The sequence below is a fragment of the Trachypithecus francoisi genome, unplaced genomic scaffold (assembly GCF_009764315.1).
Source record: "Trachypithecus francoisi isolate TF-2019V2 unplaced genomic scaffold, Tfra_2.0 Lachesis_group12, whole genome shotgun sequence".
NCBI lineage: Eukaryota > Metazoa > Chordata > Mammalia > Primates > Cercopithecidae > Trachypithecus > Trachypithecus francoisi.
Genome location: NW_022681457.1, coordinates 8,638,025 through 8,648,650, shown reverse-complemented (window position 1 = coordinate 8,648,650; position 10,626 = coordinate 8,638,025). Strand labels below are relative to the sequence as shown.

At 48.4% G+C, this 10,626-nt stretch overlaps 1 protein-coding gene across 1 annotated transcript in view; it reads right to left on the bottom strand.

Moving 5' to 3' along the window:
* LOC117093601 (zinc finger protein 761-like) overlaps positions 1 to 10,626 on the bottom strand; it is a 174,369-nt gene that overhangs the window by 70,220 nt on the left and 93,523 nt on the right. The window lies entirely within an intron of this gene.

Below are 10,626 nucleotides of genomic sequence, written 5' to 3'. Positions count from 1 at the left end.
AAACACAGCAGGGATGCTGGCGCGGGAGCGGCAGCCTGAGGACCCAGCTACTCAGGAAGCAGCAGCGGGAGGATCGCTGAGCCTGGGGTCCAGGCCAGCCTGGGCGACAAAGTAACATCCGCCCCCGCAGTGCTCCCTTCCTCCTCTCTCTCTTCCCTTTTTTTCCTTTTTTTTTTTTTTTTAACATTTTAAAATAAAATTTTGATTGTGTGAGATAGGGATCCAACATTATTCTTTTCCATGTGGATATCCAGTTAGTTGTCTCAGCACATTTACGGAAGAGATTTATTCCTTTATTTATTTACTTATTTCTTTTGTTTTGAGGCAGAGTATTTCTCTGTAGCCCAGGCTAGAGGGCAGTGACGGGATCTGGGCTCACTGCAGCCTCTGCTTCCTGGGTTTCAGCGATTCCCCTGCCTCAGCTAGCGGAGTACCTGCCATTACAGGCGCGTGCCACCATGCCCAGCTAATTTTTGTATTTTTGTAGACGAGTTTCACCATGTTGGCCAGCCTGGTCTCAAACTCTTGACTTCAAGTGATCCACCTGCCTCGGCCTCCCAAAGTGCTGGGATTACAGGCGGGAGCCACTGCGCCTGGCCCAGCAAATACTTTTTACTTCACTTTCTAATTGTTGAGAAAATATAATTGAAAACAAAACGAAAAAAACTTCCCCCAAATGACAAAACACCTATAGATGTATAGAGATAATAGATAAAGAAATAAAAGAAATAAAACCGTTTTATTAATGCATAAGCCTTAGATCAGAATGTGATGGGAAATAGAGGTAAACAGCTAAGAGGTTGAAAAGAGAGAAAGAAACTTCACTGTTCTATACTATGCATTAAGTTCATGTTTTCAAGACAAACACTCATCAGTCCTCAGGGAAGAGCACTTGACAACGCCCTTGGTCATACATAGTTCATCCTGGCTCTACTTGGTAATGGAGGTGACCATCTGTGTCAGCTAATGAGCTTCATCCGGAGCGAGGGAGGGGGAGAAACCGCAACCCATGTCTTTTTGACAAGTGTGAGTTTTACAACATGGCAACAGGTGCCCTCTAGTGAGGCTCCTACAATGCGACAGAAATTGATGTCAGCAGTAAATAATAAAGTTTCAAATATATGATTAAATACAGAATTTACTTAAATGCAAAGCTTGGAAAGAGCCACCTGGAAACATCAACTCCACATGACTGGGATCAGCGTTCCGAAGGAGAGACGTTAAGGTTTCACATACATAGGGAAGGACAGAGAAGCTTTAGCAGAATCACATTTTCCATTCAAGACCAGGGAATAGGTTTCAGCATCTTGAATGGTTACGGACTGATACACTTCAAGAAAGGTTACTTTATCACTCCATAAGAAAAGACAATGATCCGGGGAGGTCTTTCTTTTTTTTTTTTTGAGACGGAGTCTCGCTCTGTCACCCAGGCTGGAGTGCCGTGGCCGGATCTCAGCTCACTGCAAGCTCCGCCTCCCGGGTTTACGCCATTCTCCTGCCTCAGCCTCCCGAGTAGCTGGCACCCGCCACCTCGCCCGGCTAGTTTTTTGTATTTTTTAGTAGAGACAGGGTTTCACCATGTTAGCCAGGATGGTCTCGATCTCCTGACGTCGTGATCCACCCCTCTCGGCCTCCCAAAGTGCTGGGATTACAGGCTTGAGCCACCGCGCCCGGCCCAGGGAGGTCTTATATCTGGGGCTGCTTTGTCTTCCTAATTATTTTTATTTTATTTTATTTTATTTTATTTTATTTATTTTGAGACAAAGTCTTGCAGGAGTGCAGTGGCGCGATCTCGGCACACTGCAACCTCAGACTCCCTGGTTCAAGTGATTCTCGTGCCTTAGCCTCCCAAGTAGCTGGTACTACAGGCACGTGCCTCCACGCCCAGCTAGTTTTTGTATTTTTAGTATAGACGAGCTTTCACTATGTTGGCCAGGATAATCTTGATTTCCTGACCTCGTGATGCGCCCGCCTTGGCCTCCCAAAGTGCTGAGATTACAGGCGTGACCCACGGCGCCCAGCCAGTCTTCCTAATTATTGACAAGAAAACTCTTAAAAATTGCACCTGCATACCACTGGACTCATGTTGCAGGACTACATTCCTCTCCAGGGTCAGAATTATTTAAAGGTCTATAGCTTTAAATTTAAATTATTTGATGTTTGAATTATTTAATGTTCTACTGAGATACAGATACCATCTCCCTTTTTGTTTGCCTTTCAAAGAGAGCTCCCAAGTTTTTCAGAAATATATCCCTGGGTCATTATGCTGAAAAAAAGTTTAGTTTGTAAAAAATATCACTTCAGGTCAGGCGCGGTGTCTCATGCCTGTAATCCCAGCACTTTGGGAGGCCAAGGCTGGCGGGTGGCCTGAGGTTGGGAGTTCGAGACCAGCCTGACCAACATGGGGAAACCCCGTCTCTAGTGAAAATACAAAATTAACTGGGTGTGGTGGCGCATGCCTGTAATCCCAGCTAATAGGGTGGCTGAGGCAGGATAATCTCTTGAACCCAGGAGATGGAGTTTGCATTGAAACGAGATTGGGCAACAAAGAGAGTCTCAAAAAAAAAAAAAAAAAGATACAAACATTAGCTGGGCCTGGTGGGGCATGCCTGTGGTGCCAGCTACTCCGGAGGCTGAGGTGGGAAAATCACTTGAGCCCAGGAGGTTGCAGCTTCAGTGAGCTGTGATCCGGCCACTGCACTCCAGCCTGGGCAACAGTAAGAGTGTCTCAAAGAAATAAAAATTAACATTAAAAAAATAAAAAGCAACTAATGAAATGAAGAGGAACTAGAAAAACAGGAAACCCACTAGAAAAGCACTTTTAATATTCCTTTCATCAGGTTCCACGTAGTAACAGAGACTCAGTCACTTCTAATCCTAATTCACTCCCCCACTCCCCACCCCATCCATGAAAAGGAAGAAGGTGATCCACAACTATGAGTCAACTCACTGTCCTCTGGTATCTGACATCATAATTATAAAATGCACCACACGTAGACACAGGAGTTTGGCACCTCTCATTCTCATCTGTATAGTTCAAACAAATTTTAAATGTATTACATTATGAAGAGGGAAAGCAACATGTTATCACTTCATCATCACATCCAATCAACTCACCACTCATCTGCACCCAGGGTCTCCCTTCATCTTCATTACTGTTTCCCTCCCTCATTCTGTACATAGCTCTTTCTCACCTTCTCTCTCTGTTTCTTCTCTGCATTTTCCTCTGGGTTTCTGCTCATTTTGTGTCCCTCTGCTCTCCTGCCCCATTCTTAAACTTGTCTCACCTCTTGTTCCTCTTTCTGACCAATCTTTTCATTGTCCCCAATCTCCCCCCTTGTCCCTGAGACAGGAAAATAGGTCCGGGCGGCAGGGACCATAAGGCCAATTCACACTTCATTGAAGACAAAAAAAATCCTCTCCAGATGGCCTATGCAGAGTAAAGGACTTTGTAATTTTACTTTAACTTCTTTATTTACATAGGGCTTGCCCCCAAGTAACCAATGAAATCCTCCAGAGAATATTTAAACTCCAAAAATTCTGTAAAGAGGCCCTTGAGGGCCGGGCGCGGTGGCTCAAGCCTGTAATCCCAGCACTTTGGGAGGCCGAGACGGGCGGATCACGAGGTCAGGAGATCGAGACCATCCTGGCTAACACGGTGAAACCCCGTCTCTACTAAAAAAAATACAAAAAACTAGCCGGGCGCGGTGGTGGGCGCCTGTAGTCCCAGCGACTCGGGAGGCTGAGGCAGGAGAATGGCGTGAACCCGGGAGGTGGAGCTTGCAGTGAGCCGAGATCGCGCCACTCACTCCAGCCTGGGTGACAGAGTGAGACTCCGCCTCAAAAAAAAAAAAAAAAGAGGCCCTTGAGCCCTTATGCTTGGCCCACTCCCACACTGTGGAGTGTACGTTCTTTTTTTTTGAGATGGAGTCTTGCGCTGTTGTCCAGGCTGGATTGCAGTGGCATGATCTCGGCTCACTGCAACCTCAACCTCCCAGGTTCAAGCGATTCTCCCGTCTCAGCCTCCAGAGTAGCTCAGAGTACAAGCAGCCGCCAACACCCCCGGTTAATTTTTGTATTTTTAGTAATGATGGGATTTCACCATGATGGCCAGGCTGGTTTTGAACTCCTGGCTGCAAGTGATCCGCCCACCCTGGCCTCCCAAAGTGCTGGGATTACAGGCGAGAGCCACTGTTGCGGGCCGAGTGTACTTTCATTTTCAGTAAATCCCTTCATTCCTTACTTGCTTTTTGCGTTTTGTTCAATTCTTTGTTCAAGACGCCAAGAACCTGGACCCCCTCCACTGGTGACATCCCTGCTCAGTGACTTCCCCAGATCCCTAATCTTCCTCTCTGCTGAGGTCCTCCCTCACTGGCTGCCACCTCAAGCTGTCCCATCTCTCTGAAGAGGAAAGACAGCAAAATACGTCCTTCTCAGACTCTGAGATGCTTTTCTTCTGCTACTTTCTGGGGTGCTTTTTTCACTCTTACTGTCTCTGCAAATCCCTCACCTGTTTTGTACCTTGCCATCTGTTTATGGTTCTTTCTTCTTCTTCTCCTCTCTTCTTCTTTCTTTCTCCTTCTCCTTCTTCTTCTTTCTTCTTCTTCTCCTCTTCCTCCTTCTTCTTCTTTCTTCTTCTTCTTTCTTTCTCCTTCTCCTTCTTTCTTCTTCTTCTTCTTTTTTTTTTTTTTTTCCCCGAGATGGAGTCTTGCTCCATCGCCCAAGCTGGTGTGCAGGGGCCCGATCTCGGCTCACTGCAACCTCTGAATCCCAGGTTCATGCAATTCTCCTGCCTCAGCCTCCAGAGTAGCTGAGATTATAGGCATGTGCCAACACACCAGGCTAATTTTTGTATTCTTAGTAGAGACCAGGTTTCACCATGTTGCCCAGGCTGGTCTTGAACTCTTGACCTCGTGATCCGCCTGCCTCGGCCTCTCAAAGTGTTGAGATTAGAGGCTTGAGCCACCGCGCCCGGCCCTCATTCTTCTTTTCTGTCTCAGATTGGGTTTTTCTTTTCTTTTTCATTTTTCCTTTTTCTTCTTTTTTTTTATTTTTCTTTGGAGACAGGGTCTTGCTCCCTCGTTCAGGCGCGAGTGCAGTGACAGGAGCATGGCTCACTTCACCCTCAAACTCCTGGGCTCAGGCAATCCTCCCACCTCAGCCTCCCAAGTAGCTGGGACCATAGATGTGTGCCACCACATCTGGGTAACTTTTTTTTTTTTTTTTTTTGAGGCGGAGTCTCGCTCTGTCGCCCAGGCTGGAGCGCAGTGGCCGGATCTCAGCTCACTGCAAGCTCCGCCTCCCGGGTTTACGCCATTCTCCTGCCTCAGCCTCCCGAGTAGCTGGGACAGGCGCCCACCACCTCGCCAGGCTAGTTTTTTGTATTTTTTAGTAGAGACGGGGTTTCACCGTGTTAGCCAGGATGGTTTCTATCTCCTGACCTCGTGATCCACCCGTCTCGGCCTCCCAAAGTGCTGGGATTACAGGCTTGAGCCACCGCGCCCGGCCAACCTGGGTAACTTCTAAAAAAAAAAAAACCTTTTTGTAAGGACGAGTGCTGAGACTAGATCGGTCATGGAGACCCTAACCCAGCGACACTAAAGGAATTAAAGACACACACAGAAATATAGCATGTGGAGTTTGAAATCAGGGGTCTCACAGTGTTCAGAGCTGAGAGCCTCTAATAGACTTTGACCCACACATGTATTGACAGAAAGCCGGTGATAAGCATTGCTTCTATAGATTACACGTTAGCTAAAAGCATTCCTTGTGGGAAACAAAGCATTCTCAGCGAGGAGCAGAGAAACAGGCTCTGGCTGATTATCTGCAGCAAAAACATGCTGTCAAGGCCCAGGCCGCTCCTGCTATCCTCTGTGACTTGAGCAGTTTTTGCTCCGGGTGGGGCCGGGTGTTCCTTGCCCTGCTCCAGCAAACCCACAACTTTTAGCAGTATGCGTGACAGCCATCATGAGCATTGTCACATTGCTGCAGAAATCCTGTTTATGGCCAGTTTCTTTAAGGCCTGTTTATGATAGGCTTAGGGTTTGCTACCAACAGATGAGGTTTCGCCACGTTGCCCAGGCTGGTCTCAAACTCCTGGGCTCAAACGACCCTACCGCCTGTCTCCCAAAGTCCTAGGATTCCCGACGTGAGCCACCGCACCAAGCAGAACTGTCTCAGTTTTTCTACTCCTTTCTCAGTCGCTCGCTCGCTCTTTCTCCTGATCCCCTTGGCCCACATACTCACTGGAAGGGGATGGAGTAAGACGGCTGCCTCCCCGTAGAGCATGTATTCCAGGGGTTGAACTGGGGAGCAGCAGGGCACGGCATGAGGAGGAAGGAGGTGGGGGGCAAGGCGCCCTAGGGCAGGGGTGAGGTCTGCAGGTTCCCAGGACCAGGCAGGGACGTGGCCTCCCGGGGACTGGGTCTGTGGGGCTGCACTCCAGGGACCAGCCAGGGAGAGGCTGGAGACACTAAGGGCGGGAATCCGTCTCTGGGGTGAGGACTTTAAAAAGTGCACGTGGGAGGAGGGGTCAGGAAACGGTTTTGAGCAGGAACTACGTGATAGAAGGCATCTACACGACCCTGTGGCAGAAAGACCGGGGACAGGACCAGCCTCAGACTGACCTTAAACCCAAAAGAAGGCCAGGTGCGGTGGCTTAGCCTGAATTCCAGCACTTTGGGAGGCCTAGGCGGACAGATCAAGAGGTCAGGAGTGTCACGCACGTCCGCGTGAAGAGACCACCAAACAGGCTTTGTGTGAGCAATAAAGCTTTTTAATCACCTGGGTTCAGGCTGACTGAGTCTGAAAAAGGAGTCAGCAAAGGGAGATGGGGTAGGGCAGTCTTATAGGATTTGGGTAGGCAGCGGAAAATTACTGTTAAAGGCCTTGTTCTCTTGCAGGCAGGAGCGGGGGTCACAAGGTGCTCAGCGGGAAGCTTCTGAGACTCATTGTTCAGGAGAAGGAATGTCACAAGGTAATGTCAACACTTAAGGCAGGAATCGGCTGTTTTCACGTCTTTTTTTTTTTTTTTTTGAGACAGTCTTGCTCTGTCGCCCAGGCTGGAGTGCAGTGGCCGGATCTCAGCTCACTGCAAGCTCCGCCTCCCGGGTTCACGCCATTCTCCTGCCTCAGCCTCCCGAGTAGCTGGGACTACAGGCGCCCGCCACCTCGCCCGGCTAGTTTTTTTTTTTTGTATTTTTTAGTAGAGACGGGGTTTCACCATGTTAGCCAGGATGGTCTCGAACTCCTGACCCCGTGATCCGCCCGTCTCGGCCTCCCAAAGTGCTGGGATTACAGGCTTGAGCCACCGCGCCCGGCCTTGTTTTCACGTCTTTTGTGGCTCTTCAGTGGCTTCAGGCCATCTGGATGTCTACGTGCAGGTCACAGGGGATATGATGGCTTAGCTTGGGCTCAGAGGTCTGACAAGGAGTTCAAGACCTGCCTGGCCAAGATGGTGAAACCCTGTCTATACCAAAAACTACAAAAATTATCCGGGTACAGTGGCAGGTGCCTGTAATCCTGGCTACTCAGGAGGCTGAGGCAGGAGAATCGCTTGAACGCGGGCGGCAGACGTCATAGTGAGCTGAGATCGGGCCACTGCACTCTAGCCTGGGCGACAGAGTGAGACCCTGTCTCAACAAACAAAAAAACCCAAAAGGAAGCGACCCACGGACTCTCACAGGTAAGTCTCTATATGCTCCATATGGAGGAAGGGGGGGCGGGAATTTCCAGGTCTCTGGGGACCCCACCTCCCAAGTATAGCAGAGCCGGGGGCCTGCGAAGGGCCGACTTAACTAGAGACAGAGCGAAACTCAGGCGCTGCAGTGTGACCTTCACTGAGGCGACCCGCTTCTGTGTCTGTGCGAATCTGTGCAGGACGGAAGCCAGGCTGGGAGGAACCCCGATAAGGTGGGCGGGGACCGGGCGAGGCAGGGCGGGGCGCCAAGGGCAAGGGGCGTGGCACGGAAGTGGATTAGTGGCCTGCCCGGCAGGGATCCCGGGGGCGGGGCGGGGCAGGGCGGGGCCTACAATTTGCTCCGCCTCCCTCCGCAGCCTGTGTTTTCCAGGTTTTGGAGGCGAGACCCGCCTTGGATGCTGAAGCATAATTCAAAAGCCTTTGAATTGTATGAAACGGGGATGCAAACTAGAATGTAAAATGCAAAGCTCTGCTTCGGTGGAAAGAGCAATTTTATGCTGACGGCCCACAGAACTGAGTAGAAATCCTCTCCCTTTCTATTCCTCATTCACTCGGGAGGGAGAGTCCACCTTGTGCTCAGCTCCAGACTTCCCTAGGGCCACTGCCTGGGATGCGGGATGGAGTGCGCAGGCCAGGGATGAGTGAGGTCACCATCTGCTGCTTAAACACAACAGGGATGCGGGTGTGGGGGCGGGAGCCTGGGGCCCCAGTCACTCAGGAAACAGCGGTGTTAGGATCGCTGAACCCGGGGTCCAGGCCAGCATGGGCGGCAAAATAAGACCCCCTCCCATATGGCTCCCTTCCTGGTCTCAATTGAAAAAAAAAGCGGAGGGGGGCGGATTAAGAAAAGCACTAACTTTAAAACAGTGGATATAAATAAACCAGTTGTCCCTTACATGAGTAATTTTATGCCACACTATAAATGAGTTATTCTCAAATACTTTTTTTTAGCCTTTCCTGCTATATAATCAAATACTTCTAAGATAAACTTTGTTGACAACATAATGTTAATGTTACAGGACAGAGAAATATGTTACAGGAAAGGGTCCGGATCCAGATCACAAGGGAGGGTTCTTTGATCTCGCACAAGAAAGAATTCAGGGCGAGCACATAGTGCAAAGTGAAAGCAAGTTTATTAAGAAAGTACAAAAATTAAAGAATGGCTACTCCATAGACAGAAAGGCCCCGAGGGCTGCTAGCTGCGCATTTTTATGGTTATTTCTTCAAGTCTGCTAAACAAGTGGTGGATTATTCATGCTTCCCCTTTTTAGACCTTGTAGGGTAGGTTCCTGACGTTGCCGTGGCATTTGTAAACTGTAATGGAGCTGGTGGGAATGTAGCAGTGAGGACGACCAGAGGTCACTCTCCTAGCCATTTTGATTTTGGTAGGTTTAGGCTGAGGTAGGGTAATTGCTTGAACCCGGGAAGCAAAAGTTGCAGTGAGGTGAGATAGCGCCATTTCACTTCAGCCTGGGCGCCCAGAGAAACTTCATCTCAAAAAAAAAAAAAAAAAAAAAAAAGAAGAGGCTGGAGGCAGTGGCTCATGCCTGTAATCCCAGCACTTTGGGAGGCCGAGGTGGGCGGATCACTTTTTTGAGGTCTGGAGTTGGAGACCAAGCTGACTAACATGGCAAATCCCGTCTCTTCTAGAAATACAAAAATTAGTTGGGCGTGGTGGCGCCCGGAGTAGTACCAGCTACTCAGGAGGCTGAGGCAGGAGATTCACTTAAACCCGGGAGGTGGAGGTTGTAGTGAGCTGCCATTAGGCCAGCACACTCCAGCCTGGGATACAGAAGGAGACTCCATCTCAAAAAAAAAAAAAAACTTAAATTGGAATTACTTGATTTCTTTTTTCTTTTTTGAGACGGAGTTTCACTCTAGTTGCCCAGGCTGGAGTGCAGTGGCGCAATCTCCGCTCACTGCAACCTCCATTGTATCTCTTAGAGATGGGGTTTTACCATGTTGGTCACCCTCATCTCGAACTCCTGACTTTAGGTGATCCACCTGCCTCACCCTCCCAGAGTGAGGGAGGCACCGCACCCAGCCTGATTTTGAATTACTTAATTTACTACTGAGATAGAGGTACTATCTTTTTTGTTGTTTGCATTTCAAAGACAGAACTCCCAAGTCCTTTAGAAAGATACCCCTGGATCACCACTAAGATGAAAACAAGTTTTATTGTTTCTAAAAAATACCACTTCTGAAGACAGAGGAAGTACATTTACAAATTTTCTAAATAAATGTCCTGAGAAAAACACACAAAAGGAAGGAAAATCTTTTCCTTTATTCTCAAAGGAGGAATTCTGCCTCTCACTTATTTGCTTGTTTGAGACACGGTCTAGCTCTGTCACCCAGGCTGGAGTGCAGTAGGGAGATCAGGGCTCACTTCAGCCTCAAAACCCCTCATTCAAGTGATCCTCCCACTTCAGCGCCCAGAGTAGCTGGGACGACAGGGGTGCACCACCACACCTGGCTGACTTTTTTTTACTTTTAGCAGAGAGGAGGTCCCCCTATGTTGCCCAGGCTGGTCTTGAACCACCTGCCTCGGCTTCTAAAACTGCTGGGATTATAGGCCTGAGCCACTGTGTCTGGTCTCATTGTAAATTTGATGTTTCTTCTTAATTTTAACAGAATTTGTATTGCTCTGATAGAGGTTCTTTTCAAACTCACATCTTATCCTTCTGAGTGCCTCAAACTAGAGCCTGTTCAGACACGTTATAACAAGTTTATATCAGTTCATTTTGGTGCAAAAAGTGTGAAATTTATGCACAAATTTTTCATATGTATTTTTCCATGAACTTCTTGAAGACCCTTATACTAGCAAACTGTATTCAAGAGGATATAAAAAGGGATTGTAAACATTCAAGTGCTACTTATTCATGGGATGCAAGGATGGTTCAACATACTCAAATCAATGGGATACACAC